We start from the raw sequence: 24,304 nt of genomic DNA, 5'->3' as shown, positions 1-24,304 counted from the left end.
TGACAATGAAACCAGTGATATAGTAAATTATGTTGTATTTTTATATTGTATATTGATGTTGAGTGTTTCTGCATTAAGTTCTAGATGAGAGCTTAGTTGCCATAACAACCGTGATGCATCATCAGTCAACAAAGAGCAGCACCAAACTCTCAACTCTCTCAACTCTTCTCTTTTATTGTAAAAGGTTAGTAAAAATTATTACATTTCAAGGAATAAACATTGTAATTCACACGCTTTAATGTCAAAGTAAAGTTTTTATGGAATATTTGGTAACACTTTAACATTAACATTAATAAATCCATTGACTAACATGAACAAACAATTAACAATATAGTTTTTCAGCATGTATTAATTCTTGTTAATGTTAGTTAATGTTAATACAGTTATTCATGTTAGTTCATGGTGCATTTATTATAGTTTTTCTCAGTTGCTTTTGAGCTTAAAATATATGTTTGCATTTCTCACAACAATCTGTACTGCACAACATTATGGATGTCCTGCAAAAGCCTGTAACTTGTTCAAAATCTTTAGGTCATCTCTTAAAAGTAAATTTTTACATCAGTAAACATGTTAGTGCCTTCAAAATAGCATATCCGCGTGTCATTGTTCATGAACAAGACAGTCAAAATGTTTAGTCAAATGTTGTCAATATACCAAGTGTACCTACACAATTATAAGTGTCAGTATTTTCTGATGTAGTGATGAATTCACCTTTTTACCATTTTTAATGGCGAAATTGTATTAAAGCATTTGCAATTTGTCCAAAACAATGAGAAATTGATTTTATGTTGTGCACAACTGACTTGATGATGTAGAGGTTGAACAAAATGTTTTGAAAATTAATTTCTAATCTGAGAAATGGTCCAAAGAGACTTGTAATAAGTAAAAAATGTGATGAAGACAAATGCAATTTGGCATCTCCAATTCATCTAACCTGCATGTTTTACCTGTAGGAGGAAACCGGTATACCCGGAGTAAACCCACGCTGACACCGGAAGAACATGCAAACCCCACACAGAAAGGCCACCTGACTTAGCCGGGGCTCGAACCGGGAAGCTTCTTGCTGCCCTGTTTGACCTGTTTCTTGCTGCCTCATTATAAAGGTAAGTGTGCAGTTTTATAGTTTCATCAGTACACTGAAAAAAAATTATTCATTGAATTTAATATTTTTTTTTAAGGTAAGTGGTTGCAATCAATTTATTTAAGCTACATTTAAACAAAAGTTTTATATTTTATTTTACTTTACTAATCTTTTTTGTTTAAATGTAGCTTAAATAAATTGATCATTTTTTCAGTGTATTTTATACATGTTAATAAACATCACTGCAAACACACAAAGAAGACTTAGTAAGACTGAGGTGTATTGGTTAGTTAAGTGGTCACATTTGACAGTTTAGGCAAAAAAAAGTCCAATGAAGTTCAACACCCAGCTCTTAAAGGAGAGAGTTACGACAGCAGGAGTTCAAAATGCTTGAGCGCCTCGTGATTCATGTTGACTTCAGATACTTCCAGAAAGTTGATAGCAGGCCATTCAAAAACACTGAATTAGAGGCAACAAACTGTCATTTTTGGATAGAAAAATGCATCGATGTACATTATTTATATGATACAGGGTTGGCAAAATTATACTAATAATTTTATATTTTACAACATACTTGTACGTTTTATAAAACATTTATATTTTGGCCAGGAATTTTTTTTTGCTGTATAGGTTGTAAAATTGCCCCTGAAATACATTTTATATATGAAGGTTTAAACTAAATATTTTTTTCAAATGAAAAGAATATTTAAATTAAGCTTTGCTTATTACAAAATGTATTTAGCATGTATTTAAAACATATTTTTGGCCAGAGAAATGTATTTTTTTGACATATATAAGTTCTAGATGAGAGCTGAGTTGTCGTGACAACCGTGACGCATCATCAGTCAACAAAAGAGCAGCACCAAACTCTGAACTCCTTCAACTCTTCTCTTTTATTGTAAAAGGTTAGTAAAAATTATTTCAGTCCTCTCTGAAATGCCTAAACCCAACCAATCAAGGTGCTTCGTGGGGCGGGTCTTGGCGTTGCGGGAATCGTAATTTTGCAGACGGTGGTTACATGATGTCATGTCACCTCACCACATGCTGCAACTGACCAGGTGGAGCTGGACCTAAACATCGCTTCTACGGCACTTGTGATAATGTTCAGACGATATTCTTGTGCTTGTGCACACTCATTTGGTAAGTAAATATTTTACCCGTGTGCACACCGTTTTGTTTCTGTAAGTCAGCGCCAGTGTTTTGTGCTTGATATTCGTGTAGTAATGTCTGCTGAACTATATTATAGACATAACGTGGCTAACGTTATATTTTGCTGAAACTTGGTCAATACTTTATTCATTTTTCAATCCACAACTTTCTCGGTGTTGAAAATTGGTAACTTTAAAGACTTTTGACACGTTAAAATTCAGGAATAACTTTATTGTTATGCGGCGCCGCAAGAATCGACAGCCAAATGACGTCAAAGTATCACGAGAGCGAGACGAAATAAGATTTCTTGAATCATTCTCGCGATACTTTGACGTCATCCGGCTGTCGGTTCTTGCGGCGCAGCATGAAGTCGAACAAGCCTAGTAAGGTAACTTTTGTCGAGTAACGTACTGACTAGCATGATGACAGACTGATCCCGGTGGTTTGTGAGTTTCCTGAGCTTTATAACTGATTTTTATAAGTTTAGGCAGAACAAGTATGTATCATTTTATTTTAAGCTAGGCTGTAAAGTTAGCACTAATGCTAATTTAGCTACCAATAATAACAGTCTGTGCTTATCAAAGACAAGATTACCTCGTGTGTCGTCATATGATTGGGGATATCCCCACAATGTTATTTTATTTAACACTCGCACTTAACACTGGTCGGTATTCATAGCTGTGCCGTTTCCATGGTTACCACGTGTAGTACCCAGATCAGACAAGAGTGTCTCCTTGTCTGAAATTTTTTTACACAGTTTATCATAGTCTGTTATGATAGGGAACGTATTTGCTGGCATACTCCGTTGCTTACCTTATTATTCAAGGTCATCTTGTACATAATGTGCACATTTTAATAAGGGGAACTGTCTGTGGGTTATAGGCCTATGTTAGTTTTCACATGTAATGTTACTTGTTTGTGAGTTGTTGTGAACTTTGGTTGTATTAAATTGTTGTGTTTTTTTAAACTGTCCTCTTTCAGGCTCAAGCAGAATGGTAATCAATCCTCCTCACATTCCATAATCCCAGCAATAAAAGTTATTTTCAACTAATAACTGTTATTATTGCATGTTAAAGTAAAAGTTATGCTTACATCAGAGCAATTGGATTACAACAAAAGCGAATCAATTTAAGAAATTCAAAGTAAATATCTTGTGTGTTTAAATGAATTTATCATTATGTATGATGAAATATACTATAATGTTTTGTGCATATGTTGAATTTCAAATATTTGATGTAATTAGTATTTCTGAGCTGGCTTTATAGATACTGTGGACAGTCCATCATATCCAGGACTAGACAGTATCCTAGATGCCAACCACAAGTGAGTCATTTACCTTTTGTACTGCTCCGTTCACTTGTCTTGAAGTTCAATGATTAAAACTTGATAATTAGATTTTTGCAAGGATTTCGTTTTTCCTATAGCTCTGGTATTTAAAGTCTGATAATGAAGCCGGCCCTATCTTGCACCCGATGCACAGCGAACTTTCCCTCCACAGACGCACGTTAGTAAACTAGGAATGAACTTTTGTTCCCTGGGCTGTTCGGCCCAAAAAAGAAAGCGTGTTCCGGCGCAAACAATCCCTCACAAATCCTCAGCTGATGTATTATTCACTATCTAACTGGGATTGGGCCGATCCTAGCCTGATTTCAATCCTTACGGTAACTACGGATACAACGATATTACTTGCAGTGTCAACATTTACCGAGCAACACAGAATAAAATCAAACATAACAATTTATTAGCCAGGTAGGAAACACATAATTCAGAAGCCAATTTACATTCCAATTCAAATACGAAGAAGAAACAAAAATAATCAAATGAGAGTAATGCATACCTGGCAAATGGTGAATATCTGGTTACAGATTTCTCAAAGTAAAATAAAATACATGATGCTGTATCAAAGATACAGCATCATAGGGGTGAGTTTCCATGTACAGAAAAACCCGCTGAACAATTTTACATCATTCCCTTAAATATCCAGAGAGACAAAGCATATTGGAATTTGGTACTGATTGGTTGTAAAACTCAGGGGTGTTGCCTAATATACATACAGTGGGTGATTGGTCAACATGTCTAAGGTAGGAGTTGTCTCCCAACATTAGGTAAAGTTTACAGATTAACATTGAATCCTGTTGTCATATTAATAAACCCAAATGTACCACTTGCATTAAAACACTTCATATGACACCAAACAAGACCAGTCTCAGATTCTTTGTGCATATAGAATGTAGCATTTCATATACAGTTTGCTTTGAAAACATGAGGAGAGGGGGACGAGAAAGTGTGGCAGGATGTGACTCTTCTGTCCCACACCATGGGGTAGCTGTCCTGGGGGGTAGATGTGAATTCTTTGAGAAAGGTTTCAGATGATAATTCAACAGGAATTAGGGAGCAGTTCCCTGTGGATTCAGCCATTTGCTGCTGGCTTTAGAAGTACCTTTTGTCAAGGTTTAAAGGGCTTACAGTCTTTAATTGTGAAACACGCAAGTCTTTTTGAGTTGTTGCGCCTTTCTTCTCAAATGTGTTTTTTTATCAATCTTATGCCAGGCCGCTGCAGCTCAGTCGTCTAACTTCCAAAATTCACCAGGATGTGCATTCTTGCCTTCACGCAGGAGCTGATCCACTGTGTGTGTGTGTGTGTGTGTGTGTGTGTGTGTGTGTGTGTGTGTGTGTGCATGCGTGAGCAAACGAGAGAGAGAGAGAGGCAGTGTAGTGCTGATTTGTATGCTTCTGATACTGTTGTCATTTTCTAGTAGAAGAGCCTGCGATGGGTTGAAATTACCAGAGCCATAACGGTTTACTTGTATAAAAAAATACATTTAGCAGTTTGGCTTTCCTAAGGGTCGATATAACCTGTTCTGAAAATAGTTTATTAAAATCAACACACTGCAATACATACCGCTATGGCAAAAGGCAGCAATGCATATCGCCATATGGATTTTAGGCCACATCGCCCATCTCTACTCGCGATGCACCTACATTTAAAATAACATAAAATGGTTGCAGGGAAAATGGTCTAAAGAACGGTTCAATATGAATACGCTTATCGTTACACCCCTAATACCTACACAACTAATTTGAGAGATGGAAATAGAAATAAAATGTTCCAAATAAACGTTATACATATTCATTCGTTCATTTCAAATTTAAGTAAAAGGAGTCTAGGTTGAACTGTCAGTGTCACTGTTCAAGAATGTATAGACCTTATTGGATCTCCATAGCTGTAGTTTAACCAAATCAAATATATTTTGTTTGCTTTATTGTTACAATCCAATGTGAAAATGTTATCAGAGAATATGGCTTTAAATACATTACAACAATAAAAATGAATGTTTTAGACTAGCATAAATTGCAATGCTAAAGAATTTGTGTCTTTGCATCTAAACAGCGAGAGACAAGGCTCTAATGCATCACTGTTGGTGTCCTGACGGTTGTCAGGGAAGATAGTCCTCACGAGAGTTAAAGCTTAGTGGTCCTCCAGCCCATCTCCACTGCCATCATTCTGGAGGGAGGTATTGTTATGGATAATGTTAAGAACTTGCCTCAAGTCTTTTGTTTGGGGTTAAATATGCATTGCATTTGGATTACCCAAAATGCATGGCAAATACACTCAACTTCATTCAGACTGTGATGCTTGGACTGGGAAAGAAAAACCTCCCACCAAAACGGTTGACTCTGAAGAACAGTCTTCTGGGTTAGAACAATAAAGAGATGTCAGATAGCATTGTAAGCTTTGCAGCCATTAATGTTCTCCTGTTATTAGAGACAGTTTGATGCTTTCATGCAACTGTAACTGATTTGTGAGTCAAAAACTGTAATGTGATCTGAACCGTGAGTTCTGTGATCCGTCACACACCCCTAGTAAAGTTAGTACACAGTGATAGCCATAAATGCATTTTTACTAATAATTGGCATAATAATTTCTTTCAGTGTTTCGGTTTTTCTGCCTTGGTTTCCTCTTTTTCGGTTTCGGCCAAGAATTTTCATTTCGGTGCATCCCTAACTAACATGAACAAACAATCAACAATATAGTTTTTCAGCATGTATTTATTCTTGTTAATGTTAGTTAATGTCAATACAACATAAGTTCTAGATGAGAGCTGAGTTGTCGTGGCAACCGTGACGCATCATCAGTCAACAAAGAGCAGCACCAAACTCTGAACTCTCTCAACTCTTCTCTTTTATTGTAAAAGGTTAGTAAAAATTATTACATTTCAAAGAAAAAACATTGTAATTCACACGCTTTAATCTCAAAGTAAAGATTTTATCGAATATTTGGTAACACTTTAACATTAACATTAATAAATCCATTAACTAACATGAACAAACAATCAACAATATAGTTTTTCAGCATGTATTAATTCTTGTTAATGTTAGTTAATGTCAATACAGTTATTCATGTTAGTTCATGGTGCTTTAATTCGTTTTTTTCAGTTGCTTTGGAGCTTAAACTGAATGTGCGCATTTCTCAGAACAATCTGTACTGCACAACATTATGGATGTCCTGCAAAAGCCTGTAACTTGTTCAAAATCCTTAGTTCATCTCTTAAAAGTAAATTTTTACGTCAGTGGAACATGTTAGTGTTATCAAAATAGCAAATCCGCGTGTCATTGTTCTTGAACAAGAGGGTCAAAATGTTTAGTCAAATGTTGTCAATATACCAAGTGTACCTACACAATTAGAAGTGTCAGTATTTTCTGATGTAAACTGTGATGAATTCACCTTTTTACCATTTTTAATGACGAAATTGTATATTGGACAATTGTATAATAATCTGCATGATTGTATTAAAGCATTTGCAATTTGTCCAAAACAATGAGAAATTGCTTTTATGTTGTGCACAACTGACTTGATGATATAGAGGTTGAACAAAATGTTTTGAATGCTCCAAAGAGACTTAGAAAAACTGTAATAAGTAAAAAAAAATGTGTTATATACAGTCATGTGATGAAGACAAATGCAATTTGGCATCTCCAATTCATCTAACCTGTAGGTGGAGACCGGTATACCCGGAGTAAACCCACACTGACACCGGAAGAACATGCAAACCCCACACAGAAAGGCCACCTGACTTAGCCGGAGCTCGAACCGGGAACCTTTTTGCTGTCCTGTTTGATTCTCATTATAAAGGTAAGTGTGCAGTTTTATAGTTTATCAGTATTTTATACATGTTAATAAACATCACTGCAAACACACAAAAAAGACTTAGTAAGACTTAGTTTATTGGTTAGTTAAGTGGTCACATTTGACAGTTTAGGCTAAAAAAGTCCAATGAAGTACAACACCCAGCTCTTAAAGAAGAAACTAGGGATGCATAACGATTAATCATGATTAATCTATAGCAGAATAAAAGTTTTTGTTTAAATCATATATATGTGTGAACTGTGTATTATTATATATATATACACATGTATGTATAATTTTAAGAAAAAATATATTTATATATGAAATATTTATATATAATATAGATTATACATACAGTACCAGTAAATATACAAATGTATATACACATGTAAACAGTTCTTAAATATATACATGCATGTGTATGCATTTATCTATACAAAGTTATTATACACAGTACACACATATATGATCTAAACAAAAACTTTTATTCTGCTATAGATTAATCGCGATTAATCGTTATGCATCCCTAATAGAAAATCATTAAATATATAAATTACTTCAAAAAACAACAACATGTTATCCTCATTTTAACCTATTTGGACTAATTTTGAATGTCCATCAGTCTGGTTTTGTTTTGCGGATCTGGCAACCCTGTTTATAATCACATAATTTTATAATCCACTGATTGAAGACTTGTTTATCATGTTTAAACCTTGGCCGAAAAGTGCAAATACAAAAAAAATTAATCAGAAAGTAGTTCCCAAACAAAGAGGCTTTTAAAATAACTCTGTTGTTGTTTTCTAGTTTTCTTTTTTCAAACGTGTGCCGTCGAACTGTTGTATAAAAGCAATATCGCTCTCGGAGTTGTGTGATATAGCTCTATATCATCATGACTGTGATTAGGCCAGAGGCACGAGGCCGTATATCACACTCCTACTCGAGCGATATTGCTTAATTATTGTATAGAGTTCAAGCAGATCACAGAGGAGAAAATGTTGGTGTGGCTCGAGTGATGTTTACTGCATGTGGATCAGACAGAAACTGCTTTATAGCAGACAAAAGTGTTCACAGTCAGAGGTAAAATTTATTGTTTTTTTTACTTAAGTCACTATTTCAAAGATTTAATGTAATTCGTCTGTTTCATTTAGATTAGAGAGCGTCTGGCGTGATCTCTGGATAGGGGTCACTAGCTTGTTCTAACATATTTTACACACACTAGAGGAACAGGACATGCTGGATCTGAACAGCGCTCTTCACTTATTTTAACCAAATGAACTGTGAATTATGATGATGTAAACAATAAACCTTATGCTTTATGTTAGGAGATGACCATTCCTGATATCAAAAGAGAGGACAGTGAATCTATCAAAGATAAACACAGCGATAAATTAGCCACACTTTAAAGGGCCTATAAGTCCTGAGCATATGAAGCAGTTAAGACAACTTATTACACGGCTCTCTGGAATGCTTGATTCTGATTGGTCAGTTGAGACATTTGCAGGTTCGTTCTTTTCAAATAATAACCGCTCCAAAATAATAACGCATAGCCGGACTACTTGCATGTTTTTAATCCCTCCGCGCCAACAAAGATTACTGTTTGGCGCCATCTTCTGACAAACACTGGACAACCACAATTAAAAATGGAAAGAGCTGACTGAACTTAAATAGAACAAAATAGAGCATGACAGCTACGAAGCCAACACACAAAAAAATACAGAATGGGCATTAAAACTTCTCAAAGACTGGCTAAAAGAGAAAAAAATGGAGACAGACAAGTATGAAGCAGAGGATCTTAATAAGGTATTACGATCATTTTATGCATCTGTGCAAAGTTTCGCGGAAGGATAAAAATGTTAATTTAAAACAAATATGCCAATAAAATGTTTCAAAAACTAGACTTATGTTCATATCAAGAAAATACATCTTAATTAAATCATTTTTTTAATATTTGTACTGAAAACAAAACAAAAATAAACCTTACTGAAAAATCCAGCGAAGGCCAGCATAAGCTGGTAGCTGGTTTTAACGGGTTTAAGGTGGCAGTAGCTGGTTTAAGCTGGTCCTCCCAGTCTGGCAAGGCTGGTCAAGCTGGTGGGTCAGCCGGTTTTCAAGCCTGGCCAGCTAAGTCCAGCTAGACCAGTTTAAAAAGTGATCAAAGCACAGCTAGACCAGCTTGCTACACCAGCAAAACCAGCCCACCTGCTTATGCTGGTCTTGGCTGTATTTTTTAGTAGGGTAAGAAAGTAATTTTTGCAGTGTAATGGCTATGTAGGTATAACAAATTAAAACATTTAACTGACCAGTCAAACATTAAATAGTCTCAAATCAAACAAATTTCTCTCATTATATTGTAGTCCAACATATAAACTATACAATTGCTACAAAATTCATAGTGTAAGAGAAAATAAATATCCTGTAGTGAAACATTTTCTTTATAAAGGCTCTCCACACCTTGTGACTTTATTTACTTTGCTGTTTTATAAGATGGGTAACAGCGCCACTTACTGCATATGTTACTGGCGGGGAAGCGTTGCCTCTTTTTGACCAGATAACTAGTCTTTGGCTGGTAAAGAGTTGATGGTTGTAACATCTTGACCAAAGCATTTCTGTTGTCAAGGTCACCCTGGCACAACGCTTTGATATTGTGACATCATAAAGGTCACGCTCAAGTCATCGCGTGTGGAACAGCACGAGTCGTTCATGCGTCCCATTTGAAGTTGGCACCTCCTGACAGCTGCTGGATTTCTCCTCCAAAAGGTATTTGTCTTTTATTTAAGTTTTATGATGTTTGCTTATAGCGGTCGTTTTAAATGCAGTATTGCTTACAGAAGTAACGAAATAGGGCAAAGCAATCATATAAATCAAGTTTTTATTGAGGTGTATCTCCAGCAAAAGAAGAAATTAAGTGATTTTAACTGCAGTCCGTGCGTTTTCACCAACACTGTAGTGAATTATTTAAATTCTTCTATTTAAAATTAATATTAAGTTTAATTTCATAGTCAATTAGCTTTTCGCTAAGTAATTACAGCATGTAATGCAGAATGGTTGACCTTTTGTTATAGTCTGTTACTGTAAGCATGTTTTCCAAAGCGTTTTTAGTCTTTTGTAAACTGAAATTATAAGTTGCTGTTAAGTGAATATTAAAATTTTGATTTACAGAAAATGTCATGGTACTCAGGTCATAAGTAATACGGTAAGTGAAGGTCATGATAATTTGTTAGTAATTATTAGGGTCTTACAACGTAATTACTGAATTAGTTATGATCTGGTACACTGTGCTGAAGTGAAACTCATGGTCATTTATTTTGTTAGCAATTATATTTCAAATGCTGCTCATCCCTGTGCATACCCGCCATTAAATGACGCTGCATTGGTTCAATTCATGGTCAAAATGAACATGGACTGACTAATAAAGCTAGCATTTTCCCAAATGAATATAAGTAATAAAACAGTGATTTGATATAGGGTGTATTCTGTAAAATTATGAATCTGTAAAATTATTTTTAAAATTATGAATCTTTAGTGTGGAAAACATAGAGGGGTGGTGTACCAGACAAAGATTAGCTTAAGCCAGGACTAGGCCTTAGTTTAATTAGGAAATATAACTAACGGAAAACATCACTTGTGTGCATTTTGAGTCAAAACAAAGAGCACTGATGTATTTTAAGATACAAGATACAAGTTGTTTTCAGTTTGAACTCTCTTACAATTATTTTAGTCTAGGACTAGTCTAATCCCTGTCCGGGAAACCGCCCCAGAAGAGTTTAAAATTTTCAGACAATCTCATTAAAGTAGATGAAATGTGATAATTTGTGGCCCGTTTATGCTTAATAACTATTAAGTGACTGTTGATATCAACCTATTTTCATGAATTATCTATAATAAATAGCACGCTGTTAAAAAGTCATGCAATATACCAAGTTCAAATTTGCGTGCATATGATATGCCAGTCCTTCCCGTTCACTTAATACCGCACATCTTTTTGTGTCATTTCATGTATTGGTTTCTTTTTCCAATTTTGTTTACTATTGTCACTTGGGATTGCAGTTAGAACAACTTTCTGTTAAATATCAGACATCCTAACTCCAATTCTAACCCAAATTTTAAGTGAGCATGGCTTAAAAATAGAGATTTTTTTTAGGAAACCTTAGGGCTCTGTATCGATTCAGATGTTCCAGATCGATTCAATTTCGATTCACAAGCTATCAAAACGATTCGATTTCAATTCTCGATTCAATTTTCGATTCCGGTTTTTACGCTCGATTCTTGATTCAACTCAATGAATATAGATTTAATACAAATACTATATTAATAATAAAAAACAGTGAACAGCAGTTTACAAGTGGGTAATTAATAAAAATAAATTAAAAGCCACAACACAAATCGTCATCGTCTTGCTTGTGAAATCTAAAATGCTTCCATACTTCTGACTTTTTATGTGAAGGTGGCATCAATGTCGATGAAGCACCTGAAACTGCCATTTTAAGCACTGAATAAATACATGACAGGCTTGCCTCTCCTTGGTAACATCGCCAAAGGCAAAAAACAGGGTGACATCTAGTGAAAAACACTAGTAATTAGATTAACATTATTCTTGCGTTCAATGTTTGCGGAAATAAATATGAAAAAAAAAATCGATTCTGCTCTTTGAGAATCGATTTTGAATCGACCACATAAAAAAAACGATTAATCGAAAAATAGATTTTTTTGCCCAGCCTTATGAAACCTATACATACAACAACATACTAACCCAAATCCCAAATCTAACCCCAATCCCAAAAGACAATGGTTTAAAAATACCAATACACAACCAATACATAAAATGACATGAAAAGATGATATTAAGTGAACGGGAAGGACTGGCGTATCATGTGCATGCAAAATTGGACTTTGGCGTATGTATTGTACAACTTTTCAAACAGTGTGCTATTTATACAAATACACTTAGTTGGGGTTTTTTTTTTTTTTCATTACTAAGTTCTACTTCACACTAGTGTTTTACACAGTAATGCACTGAACAATATACAACATACACCTTCATTTTTCTTTAAAAAACACCATTAGAAATGGTACTGACCTCTAGATCTGAGTAAGCCATACAACAAATCTCTTAAAGGGATATTTTAACCAAAATTAAAGTTCTGTCATCAAACCTGTATATGTTTCTTTGTTCTGATGAACGCAAAGGAAGATATTTTGAGAAATGATTGTAATCAAACTAATATGAGGCCCCATTGACTTCTATAGTAGAATAAAGGAACACTATGAAAGTCAATGGGGCCTCAGATCAGTTTGGTTACAAACATTTCTCAAAATATCTTTCTTTGTGTTCATCAGAAGAACAAGGAAATATATACAGGTTTGTAACAACATAAGAGTGAGTAAATGATAACAGATTTTCATTTTTGGGTGAACTGTCCCTTTAAAATTACAGTTTTAGTGCATAATTGTTATGCATTTGATGAAGCTATTTTTGACAAAATAAGAGTTTTCAAAATAATGAGAATAATTCCTTGCAGAAATGTAAACAAGGCAGGAGCCAGAGATTTTATAGGGGTGGCTGCGTAAAAATCCTTATACAAGCACAAAAATCCTTATACAAGCAAAAAAAGGCACTTAGCTAAACCTAAAATATGTTTCAAAATAGAATATACAATCTATAATGTACCTAGATGTACCTAATGTACCTAGGTAATTAAAAATGGTCGTTTATTATAAATGACTTTTTATAGGGTTATGAAAACATTTCAATTCTGGCTTTAGGGCAAGTTTGGACAAATTTCCTAAAACTATTTTAAAAGGACACTGACTATGGGCCCAATGGGAAACGACTTGCTAATGACGCACAACCATGATGTTTGGTCTTCTTTTCAAATCCTGTAGTGAAAACTATTCATAAGCTCTGTCCCAAATGACATACTACACACTATACACTTAAACTACACACTATGTACTCACACATCAAGTGTATACATTTTAGAAGAGTAGTATCGTCCCAAATGAAACACTTGATGGTTTTGTAATAATCAGAAGTGTAAGCGTTTTCTAGATGAGGGCAATGACGTCAAATTCATACTGTAGTATAAACTACAAGTCAAGTCAATGTAGATCAATTTGTACACTGTTCTTATAATATCGTTATTTATTTTGTTCAACATGACTTTAGTAAGTGTCAGACTGTTTCCACATGTAAACATCACTCTTACTGCATCTGGCAGCCCCGCCATACGGCCAAAATATATATACGCATATATATATATTTTAACATATACAAAAAATTTCCAAAAAATATATTTGCTGAAATATATTTTGGAATATATATATACAAAAATATATTTTTCACCATTATATATATATTTTTGTATATTTTGAAATGTAATTTAAAAATAAATTTATTTTTAAAGCATTTATATTCACATCACATGGGAGAAAAGTTTTGAAAATGTTAAAATTAATTATATTTTAACTGCAAAAGTTTACTTATAATTTTATATAAAACATTTATATTTTGGGCAGGAATCTTTTTTTTTTGCTGTATAGGTTGTAAAATTGGCCCTGAAATACATTTTGAAAAATATGTAAATATATGAAGGTTTAAACTAAATATTTTTCAATTAAAATCAATATTAAATTAAGCTTTGCTTTTTGCAAAATGTATTTAGCATGTATTTAAAACATATTTTTAGCCAGAGAAATTTATTTTTTTGCCGTATGGGATGCCACGACTGTTGATTGTATTAATTTTCAGCATTGCACTCTTGGAGTGCATCATCCAGATACTTAAAGTACACTTTATTTTTGAGTATTTTTAGTGTGATGACTACACTGTTATACTACATAATAGGCTAGAATAGTGCATAAGTGTGCGATTTGGGACACACCTTTCAAGTCCTGTTGGATAATCAAAATATTGTGTTATAAAGTTTCAGGAAAAATGTTTAAAACCATTTAAAAAATAGACTTTATCCTATTGACAATGAAACCAGTAATATAGTAAATTATGTTGTATTTTTATATTGTATATTAGGGCTGGGGAAAAAATTGATTTTCCGATTAATCGTTTTTTAAAACGTGATCTAATAAAAATCGATTCTCAAAGAGCAGAATCATTTTTTTTTCTTTCATATTTATTTCCACAAACATTGAACGTAAGATTAACTTTAATCTGATTACTAGTCTTCTTCAACGTTAGTGTTGTGGCTTTTAATTTTTTTATTAATTATTACCCACTTGTAAACTGCTGTTCACTGTTCTTTTTTATTAATATAGTATTTGTATTAAATCTATATTCATTGAGTTGAATCGAGAATCGAGTATAAAAACCTACCCGAGAACCAGAATCGAAAATTGAATCGAGAATCGGAATCGAATCGATAGCTTGTGAATCGAAATCGAATCGATCTGGAACATCTGAATCGATACCCAGCCCTATTGTATATTGATGTTGAGTGTTTCTGCATTAAGTTCTAGATGAGAGCTGAGTTGTCGTGGCGACCGTGACGCATCATCAGTCAACAAAGAGCAGCACCAAACTCTGAACTCTCTCAACTCTTCTCTTTTATTGTAAAAGGTTAGTAAAAATTAATAAATTTCAAAGAAAAAACATTGTAATTCACACGCTTTAATGTCAAAGTAAAGTTTTTATTGAATATTTGGTAACACTTTAACATTAACATTAATAAATCCATTAACTAACATGAACACACAATCAACAATATAGTTTTTCAGCATGTATTAATTCTTGTTAATGTTAGTTAATGTCAATATAGTTATTCATGTTAGTTCATGGTGCTTTAATTACAGTTTTTCTCAGTTGCTTTGGAGCTTAAAATGTATGCGTGCATTTCTCAGAACAATCTGTACTGCACAACATTATGGATGTCCTGCAAAAGGCTGTAACTTGTTCAAAATCTTTAGCTCATCTCTTAAAAGTAAATTTTTACGTCAGTGAACATGTTAGTGCCATCAAAATAGCAAATCCGCGTGTCATTGTTCATTAACAAGACAGTCAAAATGTTTAGTCAAATGTTGTCAATATACTAAGTGTACCTACACAATTATCAGTGTCAGTATTTTCTGATATAAACTGTGATGAATTCACCTTTTTACCATTTTTATGGCGAAATTGTATTAAAGCATTTGCAATTTGTACAAAACATTGAGAAATTGCTTCTATGTTGTGCACAACTGACTTGATGATGTAAAGGTTGAACAAAATGTTTTGAAAATTAATTTCTAATGTGAGAAATGCTCCAAAGAGACTGAGAAAAACTGTAATAAGTAAAATGTGTTATATACAGTCATGTGATGAAGACAAATGCAATTTGGTATCTCCAATTCATCTAACCTGCATGTTTTTACCTGTAGGAGGAGACCGGTATACCCGGAGTAAACCCACGCTGACACCGGAAGAACATGCAAACCCCACACAGAAAGGCCACCTGACTTAGCCGGAGCTCGAACCGGGAACCTTTTTGCTGTCCTGTTTGATTCTCATTATAAAGATAAGTGTGCAGTTTTATAGTTTTATCAGTATTTTATACATGTTAATAAACATCACTGCAAACACACAAAGAAGACTTAGTAAGACTAAAGTTTATTGGTTAGTTAAGTAGTCACATTTGACAGTTTAGGCGAAAATAAGTCCAATAAAGTTCAACACTCAGCTCTTAAAGGAGAGTTACGACAGCAGGAGTTCAAAATGCTTGAGCGCCTCGTGATTCATGTTGACTTCAGATTAGGGATGTCCCGATCAGTTTTTTTTGCCTCCGAGTCATTTGATTTTGAGTATCTGCCGATACCGAGTCCCGATCCGATACTTCTATAATACATAAAAAAAGAATAAATAAGAGCGAAAAAACAGAACCAGGATGTTCCTTATGTCATGCCGCACGCATTGCTGTTTCTGTGTGGAGTCAAAAGAGTCTAACTCTGTGCCAGCGCATAACTACAGATGTGTTAAAAAATAATGAGAATATAATATATAGTATATGTACAGGGGTTAAATTGGGATTTGTTTTGTGGGGATGCTCTGTTGGGAGGGAGGGTTCGAGGGGTAAAATTTTTAATCCTGATGACAGCAAAGCCACTGGTGTGTTTTAATGACATTTTGGACCTCTGTCAGTTTTAAAGCTGTGCTACATGTTGACCCAAACTTTAAAACCTGAACTTTAAATTATGCAAATCTATGAGTCTGACACCCTATATGCATTTGTTGCACATGTCATTATGCACAATTGATCAAACTTTGAAGGAAGTTATAAGAATCAACCTCCTTGACTAATTCTAGGCATAAGATAGGCTACCCAAAAAGACTCAATTAACAAGAAAAACAACATACTGATTCAGCAATATATCTTATAATTTAGCCATAGAGATTCCCTAAGCTGGTCAGCAGTTAGTTATAAAATACCTATAGTTAGGTCGTGATTAATCTGTATAATCAAAATACATTATTTTATTAAACTATACAATCAGTTGTATCCAGTTATCTAGTTAACATATTGTAATGAGATGAGTGACATGGCTAGACATACTTTAATACTTTGTTTCTAGACTTCTATTAAGTTTTCTCGACGTGGACACCATTCTTACCTCTCTCTCTATCTCTCATCTCTACAGTATCCTGCGCGAATGCGCGTTCTTGAGGTTCTGAGTGAGACGCGGAGCTGCGTCTGAGCACATGGTGACAAAAACAATCAACGCGTCGTTTAAATGAGCGGTAAAAACCCGTTTTTGTCGTGGGTTCCCTGCACGCATCAGTGTGAAGCCTATGGATGAATTTGAAAGCACGTCAATAGGCTTGTTCGACTTCATGCGGCGCCGCAACAATCGACAGCCGGGTGACGTCAAACTACCGCGAGAGTGATCCACGAAATCATACGGAGGAGTTTGCTTTTAAATCGCTCTCGCGGAACTTAGACGTCATCCGGCTGCCGGTTGTTGCGGCGGTGCATGAAGTCGAACAAGCCTATTCTCTTCTCATCAGTTCACACGCACCAGCGCAGCGCGTACACTGGCGCGGAGCAGAGCGAGACCTTAATGGATTTTAAACCCTGCATATGTATCCGAGTCCTGATCGGGAGGTAACGTCCGATCCGAAACCACGTGATCGGGGCCGATTTCCGATCACGTGATCGGATCGGGACATCCCTACTTCAGATACTTCCAGAAAGTTGATAGCAGGCCATTCAAAAACACTGAATTAGAGGCAACAAACTTTCATTTTTGGATCAAAAAAATGCATCGATGTACATTATTTATGATACAGGGTTGGCAAAAAATATACTAATAATTTAATATTTTACAACATACTTGTACGTTTTATAAAACATTTATATTTTGGCCCGGAATTTTTTTGCTGTATAGGTTGTAAAATTGCCCCTGAAATACATTTTATATATAAAGGTTTAAACTAAATATTTCTTCAAATGAAAAGAATGTTAAATTAAGCTTTGCTTTTTACAAAATGTATTTAGCATGTATTTAAAACATATTTTTGGCCAGAGAAATGTATTTTTTTGCCATATATATTGATGTTGAGTGTTTCTGCATTAAGTTCTAGATGAGAGCTGAGTTGCCGTGACAACCGTGACGCATCATCAGTCAACAAAGAGCAGCATCAAACTCTGAACTCTCTCAACTCTTCTCTTGTATTGTAAAAGGTTAGTAAAAAATTATTACATTTCAAAGATAAAACATTGTAATTCACACGCTTCAATGTCAAAGTAAAGTTTTTATGGAATATTTGGTAACACTTTAACATTAACATTAATAAATCCATTAACTAACATGAACAAACAATCAACAATATAGTTTTTCAGCATGTGTTCTTGTTAATGTTAGTTAATGTCAATACAGTTATTCATGTTAGTTCATGGTGCATTTATTACAGTTTTTTTCAGTTGCTTTGGAGCTTAAAATGAATGCGTGCGTTTCTCAGAACAATCTGTACTGCACAACATTATGGATGTTCTACAAAAGCCTGTAACTTGTTCAAAATCCTTCATCTCTCAAAAGTAAATGTTAGTGCCATCAAAATAGCAAATCCGCATGTCATTGTTAATGAACAAGAGAGTCAAAATGTTTAGTCAAATGTTGTCAATATAGCAAGTGTACCTACACAATTATAAGTGTCAGTATTTTCTTATGCAAACTGTGATGAATTCACCTTTTTACCATTTTAATAGTAGGTATGATGACAAAATTTTCAAAAACTCCAAAACTCTAAATTTATCACATGACTAGACAGAGCAGACATTCCCATTTGCAAAGAAACAAGGATTGTAAAAATCTGTTGAGTATTGAGAAAGTTGTGATATTTTTAATATTAGAAATCAGGGGAAAAAGTTATATATGGATGTCTATGGAATGTGTGTGACCGAAATGCTGCTTATTCACAAGTTTTTGCTTGTAACTTTCTCATTTTATCAGATATTTGCATGAAATTTTAACAGAAGGTAGAATTTTGTTAGTACTTTCAAAATAAATTATAAAAATTTACTGTTTTAGTTGGAATGGGCATCAAACTTTAGTTGGAATGTGCATCAGACCCATGGTAACCATGGTTTTTAGAACGATTCCTGCAGTGGACGTTCTGACAGAGCGTTCACTGTAGTCTATTAATAGATACGTGACTACCAAATTTCCGCGGTTTATTTAAATACCTTCTCCACCTTAGACTCAGACTACAATGTTTCAGGACCAAGATAAAAGATATTTATTTGGGTCCGTCTACTTTTCATTAGAGACCAGAGCTTAGTGGAAGCACACCGCCCGGTTGAAACTGACACAAATGTTTAAACAGTTGCTGTAAATTAAAAACACCTCCGAGTTGAAAGTTAAAAATATCAAATGCTTCTGGTGGTCGGACTTGACCTATTTATTGTCGTATTTAGTAAAAACATACTACAACCTTGCGGCGAAAAGTGGATATTGCATGACACACATTTAAAAGTACTGCGTGGGCTGAAACAGATTCTTCGACCCAGAAATTCGACGCGCGTGCCCGCGATGTCAGCATTGCTATTAATAGCGATATTGTATATTGGACAATTGTATAATAATCTGCATGATTGTATTAAAGCATTTGCAATTTGTCCAAAACAATGAGAAATTGCTTTTATGTTGTGCACAACTGACTTGATGATGTAGAGGTTGAACAAAATGTTTTGAAAATTAATTTCTAATCTTATAAATGCTCCAAAGAGACTGAGAAAAACGGTAATAAGTAAAAAATGTGTTATATACAGTCATGTGAAGACAAATGCAATTTGGCATCTCCAATTCATCTAACCTGCATGTTTTTACCTGTAGGAGGAGACCGGTATACCCGGAGTTAACCCACGCTGACACCGGAAGAACATGCAAACCCCACACAGAAAGGCCATCTGACCTTTTTTTGCTGCCCTGTTTGACTCTCATTATAAAGGTAAGTGTGCAGTTTTGCAAACACACAAAGAAGACTTAGTAAGACTGAAGTTTATTGGTTAGTTAAGTTGTCACATTTGACAGTTTAGGCTAAAAAAAGTCCAATGAAGTTCAGGAGAGAGTTATGACAGCAGGAGTTCAAAATGCTTGAGCGCCTCGTGATTCATGTTGACTTCAGATACTTCCAGAAAGTTGATAGCAGGCCATTCAAAAACACTGAATTAGAGGCAACAAACTTTAATTTTTGGATCAAAAAATGCATCGATGTACATTATTTATATAACACACCGATATGTGTATGTACACAGCAAAACCCCCATTCATTCTTAAATTAACACTCTACAGATAAGGCTAAGCTAAAGCCAGGACTAGGCCTTAGTTAAATTAAGTTGTTAAAACATCTTTTATAAACATGCCTTAGAAAAAGATGCTACTGGTGTTTATCTTGAGACAAATCAATGGCACTGGCATATTTTAAAATCTGTATGTGCACGTTATTTTCAGTTGAGATAACTCAAACAAATGTCTTAATCTAGGACTATCCTTAAAAGGTACCCCGACTATGAAGACTTGTATGCTTTAATACTTTATATTTGCCTTCAACTACTAAAATTAATTGATAGAAACACATAAATTACTTCAAAAAACCCAACATGTACTACTCATTTTAACCTATTTGGACTAATTTGGAATGTTCATCATGCTGGTTTTGTTTCGCGGATCTGGCAACCCTGTTTATAATCACATAATTTTATAATCCACTGATTGAAGACTTCTTTATCATGTTTAAACCTTGGCCGAAAAGTGCAAATAAAAAAATAATCAAAGTAATCAATACAACAAATTAAAAACACAAATGCAAATGTCTGGTTAAAGATGCAGTTTGTATTATTTGCGCTGCTAGATGGCGCCAGATCAAACAATAACAATGATGTTGTTTACTGATGCTCTGAAGCAGCGTGGAATTATGGGATTTGTAGTCTTTAACTCAACCGCTGCTGGCCATCAATCAGACGAGAACGAGACATCACGTTGATGGATAAGGTTATCAAGTCTTATAAATGTTGCGTTTGATGACATTGTTTATTTCATTATGTAAGTTCATATGTGATGTTCAAAACGAAATTTTCAGTCATAGATATTACAGTATTAGTCCAAATTCGATGGTTAACACAGCACAGAATTAAGTTTTTCAATGATTTTTTTACATAATGTATTGACAGTACAAATCTTATTGTGAAGTGTCTTAAAATTAGGGATGCACCAAAATTTCAGTCGCCGAAAATTTCGGCCGAAAATGGCATTATCGGTTTCGGGCCGAAAAAAAATCCAGCCGAAAATGTAAACCGAAAATGAATGTCAACCGCGCCCCTCCCATCTGTGCGCTAGCGCTTGGGTTTCACTCACGGTGATCAGTCGTCTCCCACCCCTCCCCTTCGTGCTCAATAGTGCTGCAACGACGCGTCGACGTCATCGATTACGTCGACTACGCGACGCGTCACGCTGTTTACATTAATCTCGCGTAATGGCGGCTTCTGCTCCTGTGAGTGTTATCCATACATTTATTTGTTTGTGTGCGCCACCAGGGACGTCATAAGGCCTATTTTAGGGGGGCTGAAGCTACCCCAAAATGTTCCTAAGCCCCCCTAAATGATTATAAGAACAACAGTAAAATTTGATTTATCAAAAACCGTATCCTCATTAATATTTAGACTCAACAAATGTAATATATCCAGCCACAAAAAAACATCTGACAAGTCGGACAGAATGTGCTAGATGTCGAACGTCAAGTGACCAAACCGGAAAACGGCGATCGCTTCCGGTTGACTGTATTAGTGATGGGTCGTTCGCGAACGAGCGGCTCTAAGAGCTGATTCTTTGTAGCGAACGAGCAGAGCCGAATCTTCAGACGCATGCAGGGGAGCCGGCTCTTCTAAGGGAGCCAAACCAGAAGAGCCGAATCTATGAAAAGAGCCGGTGTCATGAGCAATCCTGTCCCCCCGAGCAATTCGGTCTCCCCTAGGACCCCGATTGGTATCTAGCACTATATGCCTGCTCAAAAATGTGTCATTGCAATATCTCGTCTGCATACGCGGCTAGCAAGCTAATTATGTTGTACAAAATAGAAACATTACATTTAAAAAAAATAAAGTTAACTAAAAAAACAATATAATAAACTAATATTTATGTTGCAGACACGTCAGTACTTTTGTGTCATTTTTTGTAAATTATTAACATACCTTACGGAATATATATTTTTAATAGTAAAAGTGTAGTAATCATGGCTTATAATTATAATTTAAATGTGTGATTCAACTATGTAGTAATCATGTTTTGTATAAGTAATTAATAAGTAATTGTATAAGTAGACAGTCAAAAGTGGAAATGGTACAGTATAATAATCTAAATAATAAAATGACACAAGCAATGTGTAGATATCCCACCTATAGCCTCATTTATATACTACTATATGAAACATATCATTTAAAAGACATCAATTGTAATTTTAACAACGTTCTAACTACATAAATCATAACGCGATTTTGTAGGAATTGTAATAAGGCGCTAAGAAAACTACCCATGAGGAGTTTTTTCAGCCAATGGAGTCGCGCGGGGTCTTGGGGGGGACCGAATTGCCCGGGGGGACCGAATTGCTCACGACACCGGACTGCCATCACTAAAATGTAGAGCCAGCGCTTGAGCCGAAAGAGCCGAATCAATGGAAAGAGCCGGACTGCCCATCACTAATACACACGCTAGTACGCACGCTAATGGTAAAATAAAGATTGGTAAGTGTCGTGATACGGAGGAGTGAAATTGTAAGTTGTTTTTAATTACCTGCTGGCTGCTTACCTTTAGCTACGTTTTCTTGAGGTAAAGGAATGGGAATATTTTGGTTTGCTGCGTCATGAAAAACTTTAGTCTTGCACAAGCAAAATACAAGAAATTGTTAACTTAGCAATCTAATCACAACTCTTTATTCTTTGCCAACAATATAGGCCTAATAATCTTTAAAATATCTCTAAAATAAAATATCTCTAAAAGAGGCATATTCAACAGTATCAATCCCCATAGAATGTTGTTGTCACTGAAAACCAAATGTCATCATAGGGTCCCTGTTAATGCAATACTGTTGTATCCTTCAATTCATTGAGCAGATGAGATGGATATTAGAAAATATTTTAGGAGAGAGAAAGAGAAGCAGCTGCAGGAGATTGGCAGGCCAGTTGATTCTGAGGGAGCCGGAGGTCAGTAATGGTCTATAGGTCTAAGGATTGTTTTTCTTTTCTTTTCTTGAATTTCTTATAACAATAAGCATTTGTTGGCAGGTCTAGGCACTATGCATAGCATACACTACATTTTTTTTCATTATATTTAATATGCTAGCTATATTCTAACTATTTTAATCATATAATGTGATAAATTAAATATTAAATACGTAGATGTTACCTAAAAGTAGGCTAAAGATGAGTAAATGCCCACACTCTCCACAGATACACATGTGAAACAAAAATGAAAGCAGTCATACAGTACATATTATACAGTAATCATTACTCCAAATCTTTTATTCCTTCCGCCATCAGGTTATTGTATTTATACAGTAGCCACTTTAAAAAGGATCCATATCAATAGCTTACCTGGTAAAATACTGCCTTTTTGTTGTTGATTTATATTATACATTGTATTCATTTGGCAGAATAAATCATCTTTAATTGAGAAATGCTCAAACCTGTGTGTTGTCAAATATCACTATGACTTTAAAACTCTAGTTCTTGGGTTAAACTGTATGCAAGTCAAACAAAACTGCACTCTGATTGAACCTATCCACCATAGCATTCTGTGTGTGGACAACTTAATATAGAAATTAGATATAGTATGCTATTACTTTATCATACAGTTACAAAAGCATACAGATAGCATTTAAGTCATTGCTTATAGAATAACTAATCAGGAGCAAAGTCTGGCCTAAATTCCCCCATGCAGCTTTGATGTGTCTAAAAGCTAACATTACAGTAACTTTTATTTAACAGAGTAGAAATGGAAGAGGAGGATATGTCTGTCATGTTTTACTTGTTAACATCTTGGTTTCTTGACTGGATGTTGACATAATTGTAGCTCAGTCAGATGTGAGTGCAAAAATGTTGCAAACACAAGTTACAAATACTCTGTGGGCTGAGCCCCCCCTGTCTTCCAATCCTAGTGACGTCCCTGTGCGCCACAAAATCAACAATGGTCGCAACATTTACATTTTTATTTTCATTTAAAACGGCTTCATTTATTGTTGTGAGCGCTCGGTGGTGCCTCTCTTGTGCACGCTCTCTCTCTCTCTCTCTCTCTCTCTCTCTCTCTCTCTCTCTCTCTCTCTGTGCGTGAAGCCCCTAGACAGAGCCTCTCGTACATGACACTGAGTGAAAGAATTAAAAGTTGGATGTGTTTTCCATGCGGATTCCTCTGTGTACTTGCATTTTCACGTAAACATCAGATGTTACTGACAGAGAAGACGACTGATTCGAGTT

General features: G+C 35.0%; 1 long non-coding RNA gene across 1 annotated transcript; it reads left to right on the top strand.

The window, feature by feature from the left end:
* Positions 1-967: 967 nt before the first annotated feature.
* LOC141353253 (uncharacterized) lies at positions 968-14,929 on the top strand. Its single transcript, XR_012360267.1, has 6 exons — positions 968-2,221; positions 3,496-3,553; positions 5,622-6,426; positions 7,228-7,364; positions 9,976-10,115; positions 14,823-14,929. It is a non-coding gene; the product is annotated as an uncharacterized lncRNA (long non-coding RNA).
* Positions 14,930-24,304: the final 9,375 nt, after the last annotated feature.

The sequence above is a fragment of the Misgurnus anguillicaudatus genome, chromosome 21 (genome assembly GCF_027580225.2).
Source record: "Misgurnus anguillicaudatus chromosome 21, ASM2758022v2, whole genome shotgun sequence".
Lineage (NCBI taxonomy): Eukaryota > Metazoa > Chordata > Actinopteri > Cypriniformes > Cobitidae > Misgurnus > Misgurnus anguillicaudatus.
The sequence above is the reverse complement of the archived record's forward strand: the minus strand, read 5'-3'. Positions and strand labels throughout refer to the sequence as shown.